The sequence below is a fragment of the Vanacampus margaritifer genome, chromosome 5 (assembly GCF_051991255.1).
Source record: "Vanacampus margaritifer isolate UIUO_Vmar chromosome 5, RoL_Vmar_1.0, whole genome shotgun sequence".
Classification (NCBI taxonomy): domain Eukaryota; kingdom Metazoa; phylum Chordata; class Actinopteri; order Syngnathiformes; family Syngnathidae; genus Vanacampus; species Vanacampus margaritifer.
Window position 1 is genome coordinate 345,621 of NC_135436.1, and position 20,000 is coordinate 365,620.

Consider the following 20,000-nt stretch of genomic DNA (forward strand, 5'->3'; position numbering starts at 1 on the left):
TTTTGCATTAGGGTTAGGGTTTCAAATTAGGGTTTATCATTAGGGTTAGGGTTTCAAACTAGGGTTTTACATTAGGGTTAGGGTTTCAAACTAGGGTTTAACATTAGGGTTAGTGTTTCAAACTAGGGTTTCAAATTAGGGTTAGCGTTTCAAACTAGTGTTTTACATTAGGGTTAGTGCTTCAAACTAGGGTTTTACATTAGGGTTAGGGTTTCAAACTAGGGTTTCAATATAGGGTTAGGGTTTCAAACTAGGGTTTATCATTAGGGTAAGGGTTTCAAACTAGGGTTTTACATTAGGGTTAGGGTTTCAAACTAGGGCTTATAATTAGGGTTAGGGTTTCAAACTAGTGTTTTGCATTAGGGTTAATGCTTCAAACTAGGGTTTTACATTAGGGTTGGATTTCAAACTAGGGTTTTACATTTGGGTTAGGGTTACAAACAAGGGTTTTACATTAGGGTTAGGGTTTCAAACTAGGGTTTTACATTAGGGTTAGGGTTTCAAACTAGGGTTTAACATTAGGGTTAGGGTTACAAACTAGGGTTTTACATTAGGGTTAGGGTTTCAAACTAGGGTTTTACATTCGGGTAAGAGTTTCAAACTAGGGTTATAACTTAGGGTTATTGCTTCAAACTAGGGTTTTACATTAGGGTTAGGGTTTCAAACTAGGGTTTTACATTAGGGTTAGGGTTTCAAACTATGGTTTTACATTAGGGTTAGGGTTAAAAAATAGGGTTTTACATTAGGGTTAGGGTTTCAAACTAGGGTTTTACATTAGGGTTAGGGTTTCAACCTAGGGTTTAAATTTAGGGTTAGGGTTTCAAACTAGCGTTTATCATTAGGGTTAGGGTTTCAAACTAGGGTTTTACATTAGGGTTAGGGTTTCAAATTAGGGTTTAACATTAGGGTTAGCGTTTCAAACTAGTGTTTTACAATAGGGTTAATGCTTCAAACTAGGGTTTTACATTAGGTTTAGGGTTTTAAACTATGGTTTCAAATTAGATTTGGGGTTTCAAACTAGGGTTTTACATTAGGGTTAGCGTTTCAAACTAGTGTTTTACATTAGGGTTAGTGCTTCAAACTTGGGTTTTACATTAGGGTTAGGGTTTCAAACTAGGGTTTAACATTTGGGTTAGGGTTTCAAACTAGGGTTTTACATTAGGGTTAGGGTTTCAAACTCGGGTTTCAAATTAGGGTTAGGGTTTCAAACTAGGGCTTTACATTAGGGTTAGGGTTTAAAACTAGGGTTTCAAATTAGGCTTAGGGTTTCAATCTAGGGTTTTGTTTTAGGGTTAGGGTTTCAAACAAGGGTTTTACATTAGGGTTAGGTTTTCAAACTAGGGTTTTACATTAGGGTTAGGGTTTCAAACTAGGGTTTTACCTTAGGGTTAGGGTTTCAAACTAGGGTTTAAATTTAGGGTTTGTGTTTCAAACTAGGGTTTATCATTAGGGTTAGGGTTTCAAACTAGGGTTTAAATTTAGGGTTAGTGTTTCAAACTAGGGTTTATCATTAGGGTTAGGGTTTCAAACTAGGGTTTTACATTAGGGTTAGGGTTTCAAATTAGGGTTTAACATTAGGTTTAGCGTTTCAAACTAGTGTTTTACATCAGGGTTAATGCTTCAAACTAGGGTTTTACATTAGGTTTAGGGTTTTAAACTATGGTTTCAAATTAGATTTGGGGTTTCAAACTAGGGTTTTACATTAGGGTTAGGGTTTCAAACTAGGGTTTCAAACTAGGGTTTCAATTTAGGGTTAGGGTTTCAAACTAGGGTTTAACATTAGGGTTAGGGTTTCAAACTAGGGTTTAACATTAGGGTTAATGCTTCAAACTAGGGTTTTACATTAGAATTAGGGTTTCAAACTAGGGTTTCAATTTAGGGTTAGGGTTTCAAACTAGGGCTTATAATTAGGGTTAGGGTTTCAAACTAGTGTTTTACATTAGGGTTAATGCTTCAAACTAGGGTTTTACATTAGGGTTGGGTTTTAAACTAGGGTTTTACATTTGGGTTAGGGTTACAAACAAGGGTTTTACATTAGGGTTAGGGTTTCAAACTAGGGTTTTACATTAGGGTTAGGGTTTCAAACTAGGGTTTAACATTAGGGTTAGGGTTACAAACTAGGGTTTTACATTACGGTTAGGGTTTCAAACTAGGGTTTTACATTAGGGTAAGAGTTTCAAACTAGGGTTATAATTTAGGGTTAGTGCTTCAAACTAGGGTTTTACATTAGGGTTAGTGCTTCAAACTAGGGTTTTACATTAGGGTTAATGCTTCAAACTATGGTTTTACATTAGGGTTAGGGTTTCAAACTAGGGTTTTACATTAGGGTTAGGGTTTCAAACTAGGGTTTTACATTTGGGTTAGGGTTACAAACTAGGGTTTTACATTAGGTTTAGGGTTTCAAACTAGGGTTTCAAATTGGGCTTAGGGTTTCAAACTAGGGTTTTACATTAGGGTTAGGGTTTCAAACAAGGGTTTTACATTAGGGTTAGGGTTTCAAACTAGGGTTTAACATTAGGGTTAGGGTTTCAAACTAGGGTTTTACATTAGGGTTAGGGTTACAAACTAGGGTTTAACATTAGGATTACGTTTTCAAACTAGGGTTTTACATTAGGGTTAGGGTTTCAAACAAGGGTTTTACATTAGGGTTAGGGTTTCAAAACAGTCATTTTACATTCGGGTTAGGGTTACAAACTAGGATTTTACATTAGGGTTAGGGTTTCAAACTAGGGTTTTACATTAGAATTAGGGTTTCAAACTAGGGTTTCAAATTAGGCTTAGGGTTTCAAACTAGGGTTTTACATTAAGGGTTAGGGTTTCAAACAAGGGTTTTACATTAGGGTTAGGGTTTCAAAACAGTCATTTTACATTAGGGTTAGGGTTACAAACTAGGGTTTTACATTAGGGTTAGGGTTTCAAACTCGGGTTTTACATTAGGGTTAGGGTTTCAAACTAGGGTTTTACATTAGGTTTAGGGTTTCAAACTAGGGTTTTACATTAGGGTTAGGGTTTAAAAACAGGGGTTAAAAATTAGGGTTAGGGTTTCACACTAGGGTTTTACATTAGGGTTAGGTTTTCAAACTAGGGTTTTACATTAGGGTTAGGGTTTCAAACAAGGGTTTTACATTAGGTTTAGGGTTTAAAAACAGGGGTTAAAAATTAGGGTTAGGGTTTCACACTAGGGTTTTACATTAGGGTTAGGTTTTGAAACTAGGTTTTTACATTAGGGTTAGGGTTTCAAACAAGGGTTTTACATTAGGGTTAGGGTTTCAAAACAGTCATTTTACATTAGGGTTAGGGTTACAAACTAGGGTTTTACATTAGGGTTAGATTTTCAAAATAGGGTTTTACATTAGGGTTAGGGTTTCAAACTAGGGTTTCTAATTAGGGTTAGGGTTTCAAACTAGGGTTTTACATTAGGGTTATGGTTTCAAACTAGGGTTTCAAATTAGGGTTAGGGTTTCAAACTAGGGTTTCAAATTAGGCTTAGGGTTTCAATCTCGGGTTTTGTTTTAGGGTTAGGGTTTCAAACAAGGGTTTTACATTAGGGTTAGGGTTTCAAACTAGGGTTTTACATTAGGTTTAGGGTTTCAAACTAGGGTTTTACATTAGGGTTAGGGTTACAAACTAGGGTTTTACATTAGGGTTAGGGTTTCAAACTAGGGTTTTACATTAGGGTTAGGGTTTCAAACAAGGGTTTTACATTAGGGTTAGGGTTTCAAACTAGGGTTTCAAACTAGGGTTTCAATTTAGGGTTAGGGTTTCAAACTAGGGTTTAACATTAGGGTTAGGGTTTCAAACTAGGGTTTAACATTAGGGTTAATGCTTCAAACTAGGGTTTTACATTAGAATTAGGGTTTCAAACTAGGGTTTCAATTTAGGGTTAGGGTTTCAAACTAGGGCTTATAATTAGGGTTAGGGTTTCAAACTAGTGTTTTACATTAGGGTTAATGCTTCAAACTAGGGTTTTACATTAGGGTTGGGTTTCAAACTAGGGTTTTACATTTGGGTTAGGGTTACAAACAAGGGTTTTACATTAGGGTTAGGATTTCAAACTAGGGTTTTACATTAGGGTTAGGGTTTCAAACTAGGGTTTAACATTAGGGTTAGGGTTACAAACTAGGGTTTTACATTACGGTTAGGGTTTCAAACTAGGGTTTTACATTAGGGTAAGAGTTTCAAACTAGGGTTATAATTTAGGGTTAGTGCTTCAAACTAGGGTTTTACATTAGGGTTAGTGCTTCAAACTAGGGTTTTACATTAGGGTTAATGCTTCAAACTATGGTTTTACATTAGGGTTAGGGTTTCAAACTAGGGTTTTACATTAGGGTTAGGGTTACAAACTAGGGTTTTACATTACGGTTAGGGTTTCAAACTAGGGTTTTACATTAGGGTAAGAGTTTCAAACTAGGGTTATAATTTAGGGTTAGTGCTTCAAACTAGGGTTTTACATTAGGGTTAGTGCTTCAAACTAGGGTTTTACATTAGGGTTAATGCTTCAAACTATGGTTTTACATTAGGGTTAGGGTTTCAAACTAGGGTTTTACATTAGGGTTAGGGTTTCAAACTAGGGTTTTACATTTGGGTTAGGGTTACAAACTAGGGTTTTACATTAGGTTTAGGGTTTCAAACTAGGGTTTCAAATTGGGCTTAGGGTTTCAAACTAGGGTTTTACATTAGGGTTAGGGTTTCAAACAAGGGTTTTACATTAGGGTTAGGGTTTCAAACTAGGGTTTAACATTAGGGTTAGGGTTTCAAACTAGGGTTTTACATTAGGGTTAGGGTTACAAACTAGGGTTTAACATTAGGATTACGTTTTCAAACTAGGGTTTTACATTAGGGTTAGGGTTTCAAACAAGGGTTTTACATTAGGGTTAGGGTTTCAAAACAGTCATTTTACATTCGGGTTAGGGTTACAAACTAGGGTTTTACATTAGGGTTAGGGTTTCAAACTAGGGTTTTACATTAGAATTAGGGTTTCAAACTAGGGTTTCAAATTAGGCTTAGGGTTTCAAACTAGGGTTTTACATTAAGGGTTAGGGTTTCAAACAAGGGTTTTACATTAGGGTTAGGGTTTCAAAACAGTCCTTTTACATTAGGGTTAGGGTTACAAACTAGGGTTTTACATTAGGGTTAGGGTTTCAAACTCGGGTTTTACATTAGGGTTAGGGTTTCAAACTAGGGTTTTACATTAGGTTTAGGGTTTCAAACTAGGGTTTTACATTAGGGTTAGGGTTTAAAAACAGGGGTTAAAAATTAGGGTTAGGGTTTCACACTAGGGTTTTACATTAGGGTTAGGTTTTCAAACTAGGGTTTTACATTAGGGTTAGGGTTTCAAACAAGGGTTTTACATTAGGGTTATGGTTTAAAAACAGGGGTTAAAAATTAGGGTTAGGGTTTCACACTAGGGTTTTACATTAGGGTTAGGTTTTGAAAATAGGTTTTTACATTAGGGTTAGGGTTTCAAACAAGGGTTTTACATTAGGGTTAGGGTTTCAAAACAGTCATTTTACATTAGGGTTAGGGTTACAAACTAGGGTTTTACATTAGGGTTAGATTTTCAAAATAGGGTTTTACATTAGGGTTAGGGTTTCAAACTAGGGTTTCTAATTAGGGTTAGGGTTTCAAACTAGGGTTTTACATTAGGGTTAGGGTTTCAAACTAGGGTTTCAAATTAGGGTTAGGGTTTCAAACTAGGGTTTCAAATTAGGCTTAGGGTTTCAATCTCGGGTTTTGTTTTAGGGTTAGGGTTTCAAACAAGGGTTTTACATTAGGGTTAGGGTTTCAAACTAGGGTTTTACATTAGGTTTAGGGTTTCAAACTAGGGTTTTACATTAGGGTTAGGGTTACAAACTAGGGTTTTACATTAGGGTTAGGGTTTCAAACTAGGGTTTTACATTAGGGTTAGGGTTTCAAACTAGGGTTTCAATTTATGGTTAGGGTTTCAAACTAGGGTTTATCATTAGGGTTAGGGTTTCAAACTAGGGTTTTACATTAGGGTTAGGGTTTCAATCTAGGGCTTATAATTAGGGTTAGGGTTTCAAACTAGTGTTTTACATTAGGGTTAATGCTTCAAACTAGGGTTTTACATTAGGGATGGGTTTCAAACTAGGGCTTTACATTTGGGTTAGGGTTACAAACAAGGGTTTTACATTAGGGTTAGGGTTTCAACCTAGGGTTTTGCATTAGGGTTAGGGTTTCAAATTAGGGTTTATCATTAGGGTTAGGGTTTCAAACTAGGGTTTTACATTAGGGTTAGGGTTTCAAACTAGGGTTTAACATTAGGGTTAGTGTTTCAAACTAGGGTTTCAAATTAGGGTTAGCGTTTCAAACTAGTGTTTTACATTAGGGTTAGTGCTTCAAACTAGGGTTTTACATTAGGGTTAGGGTTTCAAACTAGGGTTTCAATATAGGGTTAGGGTTTCAAACTAGGGTTTATCATTAGGGTAAGGGTTTCAAACTAGGGTTTTACATTAGGGTTAGGGTTTCAAACTAGGGCTTATAATTAGGGTTAGGGTTTCAAACTAGTGTTTTGCATTAGGGTTAATGCTTCAAACTAGGGTTTTACATTAGGGTTGGATTTCAAACTAGGGTTTTACATTTGGGTTAGGGTTACAAACAAGGGTTTTACATTAGGGTTAGGGTTTCAAACTAGGGTTTTACATTAGGGTTAGGGTTTCAAACTAGGGTTTAACATTAGGGTTAGGGTTACAAACTAGGGTTTTACATTAGGGTTAGGGTTTCAAACTAGGGTTTTACATTCGGGTAAGAGTTTCAAACTAGGGTTATAACTTAGGGTTATTGCTTCAAACTAGGGTTTTACATTAGGGTTAGGGTTTCAAACTAGGGTTTTACATTAGGGTTAGGGTTTCAAACTATGGTTTTACATTAGGGTTAGGGTTAAAAAATAGGGTTTTACATTAGGGTTAGGGTTTCAAACTAGGGTTTTACATTAGGGTTAGGGTTTCAACCTAGGGTTTAAATTTAGGGTTAGGGTTTCAAACTAGCGTTTATCATTAGGGTTAGGGTTTCAAACTAGGGTTTTACATTAGGGTTAGGGTTTCAAATTAGAGTTTAACATTAGGGTTAGCGTTTCAAACTAGTGTTTTACAATAGGGTTAATGCTTCAAACTAGGGTTTTACATTAGGTTTAGGGTTTTAAACTATGGTTTCAAATTAGATTTGGGGTTTCAAACTAGGGTTTTACATTAGGGTTAGCGTTTCAAACTAGTGTTTTACATTAGGGTTAGTGCTTCAAACTTGGGTTTTACATTAGGGTTAGGGTTTCAAACTAGGGTTTAACATTTGGGTTAGGGTTTCAAACTAGGGTTTTTCATTAGGGTTAATGCTTCAAACTAGGGTTTTACATTAGGGTTAGGGTTTCAAACTAGGGTTTTACATTAGGGTTAGGGTTTCAAACTAGGGTTTTACATTTGGGTTAGGGTTACAAACTAGGGTTTTACATTAGGGTTAGGGTTTCAAACTAGGGTTTTAAATTAGGCTTAGGGTTTCAAACTAGGGTTTTACATTAGGGTTAGGGTTTCAAACAAGGGTTTTACATTAGGTTTAGGGTTTCAAACTAGGGTTTAACATTAGGGTTAGGGTTTCAAACTAGGGTTTTACATTAGGGTTAGGGTTACAAACTAGGCTTTAACATTAGGGTTAGGTTTTCAAACTAGGGTTTTACATTAGGGTTAGGGTTTCAAACAAGGGTTTTACTTTAGGGTTAGGGTTTCAAACTAGGGTTTCAAATTAGGGTTAGGGTTTAAAACTAGGGTTTTACATTAGGGTAAGGGTTTCAAACTAGGGTTTTATATTAGGGTTAGGGTTTCACACTAAGGTTTTACATTAGGGTTAGGGTTACAAACTAGGGATTTACATTAGGGTTAGGGTTTCAAACTGGGGTTTCAATTTAGTGTTAGGGTTTCAAACTAGGGTTTAACATTAGGGTTAATGCTTCAAACTAGGGTTTTGCATTAGGGTTAGTGTTTCAAACTAGTGTTTTACATTAGGGTTAGTGCTTCAAACTATGGTTTTACATTAGGGTTAGGGTTACAAACTAGGGTTTTACATTAGGGTTAGGGTTTCAAACTAGGGTTTTACATTAGGGTTAGGGTTTCAAACTAGGGTTTATCATTAGGGTTAGCGTTTCAAACTAGTGTTTTACTTTAGGGTTAATGCTTCAAACTAGGGTTTTACATTACGGTTAGCGTTTCAAACTAGGGTTTTACATTAGGGTTAGTGTTTCAAACTAGGGTTTTACATTTGGGTTAGGGTTACAAACTAGGGTTTTTTATGAGGGTTAGGGTTTCAAACTAAGGTTTCACATTAGAGTTAGGATTTCAAACAGGGGTTTCAAATTAGGGTTAGGGTTTCAAACTAGGGTTTTACATTAAGGTTTGGGTTTCAAACTAGGGTTTAACATTAGGGTTAGGGTTTCAAACTAGGGTTTCAAATTAGGGTTAGGGTTACAAACAAGGGGTTTTACATTAGGGTTAGGGTTTCAAACTAGGGTTTTACATTAGGGTTAGGGTTTCAAACTCGGGTTTAAAATAAGGTTTAGGGTTTCAAACTAGGGCTTTACATTAGGGTTAGGGTTTAAAACTAGGGTTTCAAATTAGGCTTAGGGTTTCAATCTAGGGTTTTGTTTTAGGGTTAGGGTTTCAAACAAGGGTTTTACATTAGGGTTAAGGTTTCAAACTAGGGTTTTACATTAGGGTTAGGGTTTCAAACTAGGGTTTTACATTAGAGTAAGGGTTACAAACTAGGGTTTTACATTAGGGTTAGGGTTTAAAACTAGGGTTTTACATTAGGGTTAGGGTTTCAAACTATGGTTTTACATTAGGGTTAGGGTTACAAACTAGGGTTTTACATTAGGGTTAGGGTTTCAAACTAGGGTTTTACCTTAGGGTTAGGGTTTCAAACAAGGGTTTAAATTTAGGGTTAGTGTTTCAAACTAGGGTTTATCATTAGGGTTAGGGTTTCAAACTAGGGTTTTACATTAGGGTTAGGGTTTCAAATTAGGGTTTAACATTAGGGTTAGCGTTTCGAAATGTTGTTTTACATTAGGGTTAATGCTTCAAACTAGGGTTTTACATTAGGGTTAGGGTTTTAAACTATGGTTTCAAATTAGATTTGGGGTTTCAAACTAGGGTTTTACATTAGAAATAGCGTTTCAAACTAGTGTTTTACATTAGGGTTAGTGCTTCAAACTAGGGTTTTACATTAGGGTTAATGCTTCAAACTAGGGTTTTACATTAGGGTTAGGGTTTCAAACTAGGGTTTTACATTAGTGTTAGGTTTTCAAACTAGGGTTTTACATTTGGGTTAGGGTTACAAACTAGGGTTTTACATTAGGTTTAGGGTTTCAAACTAGGGTTTCAAATTAGGCTTAGGGTTTCAAACTTGGGTTTTACATTAGGGTTAGGGTTTCAAACAAGGGTTTTACATTAGGGTTAGGGTTTCAAACTAGGGTTTAACATTAGGTTAGGGTTTCAAACTAGGGTTTTACATTAGGGTTAGGTATACAAACTAGGGTTTAACATTAGGATTAGGGTTTCAAACTAGGGTTTTACATTAGGGTTAGGGTTTCAAACTAGGGTTTCAAATTAGGCTTAGGGTTTCAATCTAGGGTTTTGTTTTAGGGTTAGGGTTTCAAACAAGGGTTTTACATTAGGGTTAGGGTTTCAAACTAGGGTTTTACATTAGGTTTAGGGTTTCAAACTAGGGTTTTACATTAGGGTTAGGGTTACAAACTAGGGTTTTACATTAGGGTTAGGGTTTCAAACTAGGGTTTTACATTAGGGTTAGGGTTTCAAACTAGGGTTTCAATTTAGGGTTAGGGTTTCAAACTAGGGTTTAACATTAGGGTTAGGGTTTCAAACTAGTGTTTTACTTTAGGGTTAATGCTTAAAACTAGGGTTTTACATAAGGGTTAGCGTTTCAAACTAGGGTTTTACATTAGGGTTAGTGTTTCAAACTAGGGTTTTACATTTGGGTTAGGTATACAAACTAGGGTTTTACATTAGGATTAGGGTTTCAAACTAGGGTTTCACATTAGAGTTAGGATTTCAAACAGGGGTTTCAAATTAGGGTTAGGGTTTCAAACAAGGGTTTCAAATTAGGTTTAGGGTTTCAAACTATGGTTTTACATTAGGGTTAGGGTTTCAAACTAGGGTTTAACATTAGGGTTAGGGTTTCAAACTAGGGTTTCAAATTAGGGTTAGGGTTACAAACAAGGGGTTTTACATTAGGGTTAGGGTTTCAAACTAGGGTTTCAAATTAGGGTTAGGGTTTCAAACTAGGGTTTTACATTAGGGTTAGGGTTTCAAACTAGGGTTTAACATTAGGGTTAGGGTTTCAAACTAGGGTTTCAAATTAGGGTTAGGGTTACAAACAAGGGGTTTTACATTAGGGTTAGGGTTTCAAATTAGGGTTTTACATTAGGGTTAGGGTTTCAAACTCGGGTTTAAAATAAGGGTTAGGGTTTCAAACTAGGGCTTTACATTAGGGTTATGGTTTAAAACTAGGGTTTCAAATTAGGTTTAGGGTTTCAATCTAGGGTTTTGTTTTAGGGTTAGGGTTTCAAACAAGGGTTTTACATTAGGGTTAGGGTTTCAAACTAGGTTTTTACATTAGGGTTAGGGTTTCAAACTAGGGTTTTACATTAGAGTTAGGGTTACAAACTAGGGTTTTACATTAGGGTTAGGGTTTCAAACTAGGGTTTTACATTAGGGTTAGGGTTTCAAACTATGGTTTTACATTAGGGTTAGGGTTACAAACTAGGGTTTTACATTAGGGTTAGGGTTTCAAACTAGGATTTTACCTTAGGGTTAGGGTTTCAAACTAGGGTTTAAATTTAGGGTTAGTGTTTCAAACTAGGGTTTATCATTAGGGTTAGGGTTTCAAACTAGGGTTTTACATTAGGGTTAGGGTTTCAAATTAGGGTTTAACATTAGGGTTAGCGTTTCAAACTATTGTTTTACATTAGGGTTAATGCTTCAAACTAGGGTTTTACATTAGGGTTAGGGTTTTAAACTATGGTTTCAAATTAGATTTGGGGTTTCAAACTAGGGTTTTACATTAGAGTTAGCGTTTCAAACTAGTGTTTTACATTAGGGTTAGTGCTTCAAACTAGGGTTTTACATTAGGGTTAGGGTTTCAAACTAGGGTTTCACATTAGGGTTAGGGTTTCAAACTAGTGTTTAACATTAGGGTTAGGGTTACAAACTAGGGTTTTACATTACGGTTAGGGTTTCAAACTAGGGTTTTACATTCGGGTAAGAGTTTCAAACTAGGGTTATAACTTAGGGTTATTGCTTCAAACTAGGGTTTTACATTAGGGTTAGGGTTTCAAACTAGGGTTTTACATTAGGGTTAGGGTTTCAAACTATGGTTTTACATTAGGGTTAGGGTTACAAACTAGGGTTTTACATTAGGGTTAGGGTTTCAAACTAGGGTTTTACCTTAGGGTTAGGGTTTCAACCTAGGGTTTAAATTTAGGGTTAGGGTTTCAAACTAGCGTTTATCATTAGGGTTAGGGTTTCAAACTAGGGTTTTACATTAGGGTTAGGGTTTCAAATTAGGGTTTAACATTAGGGTTAGCGTTTCAAACTAGTGTTTTACAATAGGGTTAATGCTTCAAACTAGGGTTTTACATTAGGTTTAGGGTTTTAAACTATGGTTTCAAATTAGATTTGGGGTTTCAAACTAGGGTTTTACATTAGGGTTAGCGTTTCAAACTAGTGTTTTATATTAGGGTTAGTGCTTCAAACTTGGGTTTTACATTAGGGTTAGGGTTTCAAACTAGGGTTTTACATTAGGGTTAGGGTTTCAAACTAGGGTTTTACATTAGGGTTAGGGTTTCAAACTAGGGTTTCAATTTAGGGTTAGGGTTTCAAACTAGGGTTTTACAATAGGGTTAGGGTTTCAAACTAGGGTTTTACATTAGGGTTAGGGTTTCACACTAAGGTTTTACATTAGGGTTAGGGTTACAAACTAGGGTTTTACATTAGTGTTAGGGTTTCAAACTGGGGTTTCAATTTAGTGTTAGGGTTTCAAACTAGGGTTTAACATTAGGGTTAATGCTTCAAACTAGGGTTTTACATTAGGGTTAGCGTTTCAAACTAGTGTTTTACATTAGGGTTAGTGCTTCAAACTATGGTTTTACATTAGGGTTAGGGTTTCAAACTAGGGTTTTACATTAGGGTTAGGGTTTCAAACTAGGGTTTTACATTAGGGTTAGGGTTTCAAACTAGGGTTTCAATTTAGGGTTAGGGTTTCAAACTAGGGTTTATAATTAGGGTTAGGGTTTCAAACTAGGGTTTTACATTAGGGTTAGGGTTTCAAACTAGGGTTTAACATTAGGGTTAGGGTTTCAAACTAGTGTTTTACTTGAGGGTTAATGCTTCAAACTAGGGTTTTACATAAGGGTTAGCGTTTCAAACTAGGGTTTTACATTAGGGTTAGTGTTTCAAACTAGGGTTTTACATTTGGGTTAGGTATACAAACTAGGGTTTTACATTAGGATTAGGGTTTCAAACTAGGGTTTCACATTAGAGTTAGGATTTCAAACAGGGGTTTCAAATTAGGGTTAGGGTTTCAAACAAGGGTTTCAAATTAGGTTTAGGGTTTCAAACTAGGGTTTTACATTAGGGTTAGGGTTTCAAACTAGGGTTTAACATTAGGGTTAGGGTTTCAAACTAGGGTTTCAAATTAGGGTTAGGGTTACAAACAAGGGGTTTTACATTAGGGTTAGGGTTTCAAACTAGGGTTTCAAATTAGGGTTAGGGTTTCAAACTAGGGTTTTACATTAGGGTTAGGGTTTCAAACTAGGGTTTAACATTAGGGTTAGGGTTTCAAATTAGGGTTTTACATTAGGGTTAGGGTTTCAAACTCGGGTTTAAAATAAGGGTTAGGGTTTCAAACTAGGGCTTTACATTAGGGTTAGGGTTTAAAACTAGGGTTTCAAATTAGGCTTAGGGTTTCAATCTAGGGTTTTGTTTTAGGGTTAGGGTTTCAAACAAGGGTTTTACATTAGGGTTAGGGTTTCAAACTAGGTTTTTACATTAGGGTTAGGGTTTCAAACTAGGGTTTTACATTAGAGTTAGGGTTACAAACTAGGGTTTTACATTAGGGTTAGGGTTTCAAACTAGGGTTTTACATTAGGGTTAGGGTTTCAAACTAGGGTTTAAATTTAGGGTTAGTGTTTCAAACTAGGGTTTATCATTAGGGTTAGGGTTTCAAACTAGGGTTTTACATTAGGGTTAGGGTTTCAAATTAGGGTTTAACATTAGGGTTAGCGTTTCAAACTATTGTTTTACATTAGGGTTAATGCTTCAAACTAGGGTTTTACATTAGGGTTAGGGTTTTAAACTATGGTTTCAAATTAGATTTGGGGTTTCAAACTAGGGTTTTACATTAGAGTTAGCGTTTCAAACTAGTGTTTTACATTAGGGTTAGTGCTTCAAACTAGGGTTTTACATTAGGGTTAGGGTTTCAAACTAGGGTTTCACATTAGGGTTAGGGTTTCAAACTAGGGTTTAACATTAGGGTTAGGGTTACAAACTAGGGTTTTACATTACGGTTAGGGTTTCAAACTAGGGTTTTACATTCGGGTAAGAGTTTCAAACTAGGGTTATAACTTAGGGTTATTGCTTCAAACTAGGGTTTTACATTAGGGTTAGGGTTTCAAACTAGGGTTTTACATTAGGGTTAGGGTTTCAAACTATGGTTTTACATTAGGGTTAGGGTTACAAACTAGGGTTTTACATTAGGGTTAGGGTTTCAAACTAGGGTTTTACCTTAGGGTTAGGGTTTCAACCTAGGGTTTAAATTTAGGGTTAGGGTTTCAAACTAGCGTTTATCATTAGGGTTAGGGTTTCAAACTAGGGTTTTACATTAGGGTTAGGGTTTCAAATTAGGGTTTAACATTAGGGTTAGCGTTTCAAACTAGTGTTTTACAATAGGGTTAATGCTTCAAACTAGGGTTTTACATTAGGTTTAGGGTTTTAAACTATGGTTTCAAATTAGATTTGGGGTTTCAAACTAGGGTTTTACATTAGGGTTAGCGTTTCAAACTAGTGTTTTACATTAGGGTTAGGGTTTCAAACTAGGGTTTTACATTAGGGTTAGGGTTTCAAACTAGGGTTTTACATTAGGGTTAGGGTTTCAAACTAGGGTTTTACATTAGGGTTAGGGTTTCAAACTAGGGTTTCAATTTAGGGTTAGGGTTTCAAACTAGGGTTTAACATTTGGGTTAGGGTTTCAAACTAGGGTTTTTCATTAGGGTTAGTGCTTCAAACTAGGGTTTTACATTAGGGTTAGGGTTTCAAACTAGGGTTTTACATTAGGGTTAGGGTTTCAAACTAGGGTTTTACATTTGGGTTAGGGTTACAAACTAGGGTTTTACATTAGGGTTAGGGTTTCAAACTAGGGTTTTAAATTAGGCTTAGGGTTTCAAACTAGGGTTTTACATTAGGGTTAGGGTTTCAAACAAGGGTTTTACATTAGGTTTAGGGTTTCAAACTAGGGTTTAACATTAGGGTTAGGGTTTCAAACTAGGGTTTTACATTAGGGTTAGGGTTACAAACTAGGCTTTAACATTAGGGTTAGGTTTTCAAACTAGGGTTTTACATTAGGGTTAGGGTTTCAAACAAGGGTTTTACTTTAGGGTTAGGGTTTCAAACTAGGGTTTCAAATTAGGGTTAGGGTTTAAAACTAGGGTTTTACATTAGGGTTAGGGTTTCAAACTAGGGTTTTACATTAGGGTTAGGGTTTCACACTAAGGTTTTACATTAGGGTTAGGGTTACAAACTAGGGATTTACATTAGGGTTAGGGTTTCAAACTGGGGTTTCAATTTAGTGTTAGGGTTTCAATTTAGGGTTTAACATTAGGGTTAATGCTTCAAACTAGGGTTTTGCATTAGGGTTAGTGTTTCAAACTAGTGTTTTACATTAGGGTTAGTGCTTCAAACTAGGGTTTTACATTAGGGTTAGGGCTACAAACTAGGGTTTTACATTAGGGTTAGGGTTTCAAACTAGGGTTTTACATTAGGGTTAGGGTTACAAACTAGGGTTTTACATTAGGGTTAGGGTTTCAAACTAGGGTTTTACATTAGGATTAGGGTTTCAAACTAGGGTTTCAATTTAGGGTTAGGGTTTCAAACTAGGGTTTATCATTAGGGTTAGCGTTTCAAACTAGTGTTTTACTTTAGGGTTAATGCTTCAAACTAGGGTTTTACATTAGGGTTAGCGTTTCAAACTAGGGTTTTACATTAGGGTTAGTGTTTCAAACTAGGGTTTTACATTTGGGTTAGGGTTACAAACTAGGGTTTTTTATGAGGGTTAGGGTTTCAAACTAAGGTTTCACATTAGAGTTAGGATTTCAAACAGGGGTTTCAAATTAGGGTTAGGGTTTCAAACTAGGGTTTTACATTAAGGTTTGGGTTTCAAACTAGGGTTTAACATTAGGGTTAGGGTTTCAAACTAGGGTTTCAAATTAGGGTTAGGGTTACAAACAAGGGGTTTTACATTAGGGTTAGGGTTTCAAAGTAGGGTTTTACATTAGGGTTAGGGTTTCAAACTCGGGTTTAAAATAAGGTTTAGGGTTTCAAACTAGGGCTTTACATTAGGGTTAGGGTTTAAAACTAGGGTTTCAAATTAGGCTTAGGGTTTCAATCTAGGGTTTTGTTTTAGGGTTAGGGTTTCAAACAAGGGTTTTACATTAGGGTTAAGGTTTCAAACTAGGGTTTTACATTAGGGTTAGGGTTTCAAACTAGGGTTTTACATTAGGTTTAGGGTTTCAAACTAGGGTTTCAAATTAGGGTTTCAAATTAGGGTTTGGGTTTCAAATTGAGGTTTTACATTAGGATTAGGGTTACAAACTAGGGTTTTACATTAGGGTTAGGGTTTCAAACTAGGGTTTATCATTAGGGTTAGGGTTTCAAACTAGGGTTTTACATTAGGGTTAGGGTTTCAAACTAGGGCTTTACATTTGGGTTAGGGTTACAAACAAGGGTTTTACATTAGGGTTAGGGTTTCAAACTAGGGTTTTGCATTAGGTTTAGGGTTTCAAACTAGGGTTTATCATTAGGGTTAGGGTTTCAAACTAGGGTTTTACATTAGGGTTAGGGTTACAAACTAGGGTTTTACATTACGGTTAGGGTTTCAAACTAGGGTTTAACGTTAGGGTTAGGGTTTCAAACTAGGGTTTTACATTAGGGTTAATGCTTCAAACTAGGGTTTTACATTAGGGTTACGCTTTCAAACTAGGGTTTTACATTAGGGTTAGGGTTTCAAACTAGGGTTTCAAATTAGGGTTAGAGTTTCAAACTAGGGTTTTACATTAGGGTTAGGGTTTCAAACTAGGGTTTTACATTAGGGTTAGGGTTTCAAACTAGGGTTTTACATTAGGGTTAGGGTTTCAAAATAGGGTTTTACATTAGGGTTAGGGTTTCAAAATAGGGTTTAACATTAGGGTTAGTGTTTCAAACTAGGGTTTCAAATTAGGGTTAGGGTTGCAAACTAGGGTTTTACATTAGCGCTAGGGTTTCAAACTCGGGTTTCAAATTATGGGTAGGGTTTCAAACTAGGGTTTTACATTAGGGTTAGGGTTTCAAACTAGGGTTTCAAATTAGGGTTAGGGTTTCAAACTAGGGTTTTACAATAGGGTTAGGGTTTCAAACTAGGGTTTTACATTAGGGTTAGGGTTTCACACTAAGGTTTTACATTAGGGTTAGGGTTACAAACTAGGGTTTTACATTAGTGTTAGGGTTTCAAACTGGGGTTTCAATTTAATGTTAGGGTTTCAAACTAGGGTTTAACATTAGGGTTAATGCTTCAAACTAGGGTTTTATATTAGGGTTAGCGTTTCAAACTAGTGTTTTACATTAGGGTTAGTGCTTCAAACTATGGTTTTACATTAGGGTTAGGGTTTCAAACTAGGGTTTTACATTAGGGTTAGGGTTTCAAACTAGGGTTTTACATTAGGGTTAGGGTTTCAAACTAGGGTTTCAATTTAGGGTTAGGGTTTCAAACTAGGGTTTATAATTAGGGTTAGGGTTTCAAACTAGGGTTTTACATTAGGGTTAGGGTTTCAAACTAGGGTTTAACATTAGGGTTAGGGTTTCAAACTAGTGTTTTACTTTAGGGTTAATGCTTCAAACTAGGGTTTTACATAAGGGTTAGCGTTTCAAACTAGGGTTTTACATTAGGGTTAGTGTTTCAAACTAGGATTTTTCATTTGGGTTAGGTATACAAACTAGGGTTTTACATTAGGATTATGGTTTCAAACTAGGGTTTCACATTAGAGTTAGGATTTCAAACAGGGGTTTCAAATTAGGGTTAGGGTTTCAAACAAGGGTTTCAAATTAGGTTTAGGGTTTCAAACTAGGGTTTTACATTAGGGTTAGGGTTTCAAACTAGGGTTTAACATTAGGGTTAGGGTTTCAAACTAGGGTTTCAAATTAGGGTTAGGGTTACAAACAAGGGGTTTTACATTAGGGTTAGGGTTTCAAACTAGGGTTTCAAATTAGGGTTAGGGTTTCAAACTAGGGTTTTACATTAGGGTTAGGGTTTCAAACTAGGGTTTAACATTAGGGTTAGGGTTTCAAACTAGGGTTTCAAATTAGGGTTAGGGTTACAAACAAGGGGTTTTACAATAGGGTTAGGGTTTCAAACTAGGGTTTTACATTAGGGTTAGGGTTTCAAACTCGGGTTTAAAATTAGGGTTAGGGTTTCAAACAAGGGTTTTACATTAGGGTTAGGGTTTCAAACTAGGGTTTTACATTAGGGTTAGGGTTTCAAAATAGGGTTTTACATTAGAGTTAGGGTTACAAACTAGGGTTTTACATTAGGGTTAGGGTTTCAAACTAGGGTTTTACATTAGGGTTAGGGTTTCATACTATGGTTTTACATTAGGGTTAGGGTTTCAAACTAGGGTTTTACATTAGGGTTAGGGTTTCAAACTGGGGTTTCAATTTAGTGTTAGGGTTTCAAACTAGGGTTTAACATTAGGGTTAATGCTTCAAACTAGGGTTTTACATTAGGGTTAGTGTTTCAAACTAGTGTTTTACATTAGGGTTAGTGCTTCAAACTAGGGTTTTACATTAGGGTTAGGGTTTCAAACTAGGGTTTTACATTAGGGTTAGGGTTTCAAACTAGGGTTTTACATTAGGGTTAGGGTTTCAAACTAGGGTTTTACATTAGGGTTAATGCTTCAAACTAGGGTTTTACATTAGGGTTACGCTTTCAAACTAGGGTTTTACATTAGGGTTAGGGTTTCAAACTAGGGTTTCAAATTAGGGTTAGAGTTTCAAACTAGGGTTTTACATTAGGGTTAGGGTTTCAAACTAGGGTTTTACATTAGGGTTAGGGTTTCAAACTAGGGTTTTACATTAGGGTTAGGGTTTCAAAATAGGGTTTTACATTAGGGTTAGGGTTTCAAAATAGGGTTTAACATTAGGGTTAGTGTTTCAAACTAGGGTTTCAAATTAGGGTTAGGGTTGCAAACTAGGGTTTTACATTAGCGCTAGGGTTTCAAACTCGGGTTTCAAATTATGGGTAGGGTTTCAAACTAGGGTTTTACATTAGGGTTAGGGTTTCAAACTAGGGTTTCAAATTAGGGTTAGGGTTTCAAACTAGGTTTTTACAATAGGGTTAGGGTTTCAAACTAGGGTTTTACATTAGGGTTAGGGTTTCACACTAAGGTTTTACATTAGGGTTAGGGTTACAAACTAGGGTTTTACATTAGTGTTAGGGTTTCAAACTGGGGTTTCAATTTAATGTTAGGGTTTCAAACTAGGGTTTAACATTAGGGTTAATGCTTCAAACTAGGGTTTTATATTAGGGTTAGCGTTTCAAACTAGTGTTTTACATTAGGGTTAGTGCTTCAAACTATGGTTTTACATTAGGGTTAGGGTTTCAAACTAGGGTTTTACATTAGGGTTAGGGTTTCAAACTAGGGTTTTACATTAGGGTTAGGGTTTCAAACTAGGGTTTCAATTTAGGGTTAGGGTTTCAAACTAGGGTTTATAATTAGGGTTAGGGTTTCAAACTAGGGTTTTACATTAGGGTTAGGGTTTCAAACTAGGGTTTAACATTAGGGTTAGGGTTTCAAACTAGTGTTTTACTTTAGGGTTAATGCTTCAAACTAGGGTTTTACATAAGGGTTAGCGTTTCAAACTAGGGTTTTACATTAGGGTTAGTGTTTCAAACTAGGATTTTTCATTTGGGTTAGGTATACAAACTAGGGTTTTACATTAGGATTAGGGTTTCAAACTAGGGTTTCACATTAGAGTTAGGATTTCAAACAGGGGTTTCAAATTAGGGTTAGGGTTTCAAACAAGGGTTTCAAATTAGGTTTAGGGTTTCAAACTAGGGTTTTACATTAGGGTTAGGGTTTCAAACTAGGGTTTAACATTAGGGTTAGGGTTTCAAACTAGGGTTTCAAATTAGGGTTAGGGTTACAAATAAGGGGTTTTACATTAGGGTTAGGGTTTCAAACTAGGGTTTCAAATTAGGGTTAGGGTTTCAAACTAGGGTTTTACATTAGGGTTAGGGTTTCAAACTAGGGTTTAACATTAGGGTTAGGGTTTCAAACTAGGGTTTCAAATTAGGGTTAGGGTTACAAACAAGGGGTTTTACAATAGGGTTAGGGTTTCAAACTAGGGTTTTACATTAGGGTTAGGGTTTCAAACTCGGGTTTAAAATTAGGGTTAGGGTTTCAAACAAGGGTTTTACATTAGGGTTAGGGTTTCAAACTAGGGTTTTACATTAGGGTTAGGGTTTCAAAATAGGGTTTTACATTAGAGTTAGGGTTACAAACTAGGGTTTTACATTAGGGTTAGGGTTTCAAACTAGGGTTTTACATTAGGGTTAGGGTTTCAAACTATGGTTTTACATTAGGGTTAGGGTTTCAAACTAGGGTTTTACATTAGGGTTAGGGTTTCAAACTGGGGTTTCAATTTAGTGTTAGGGTTTCAAACTAGGGTTTAACATTA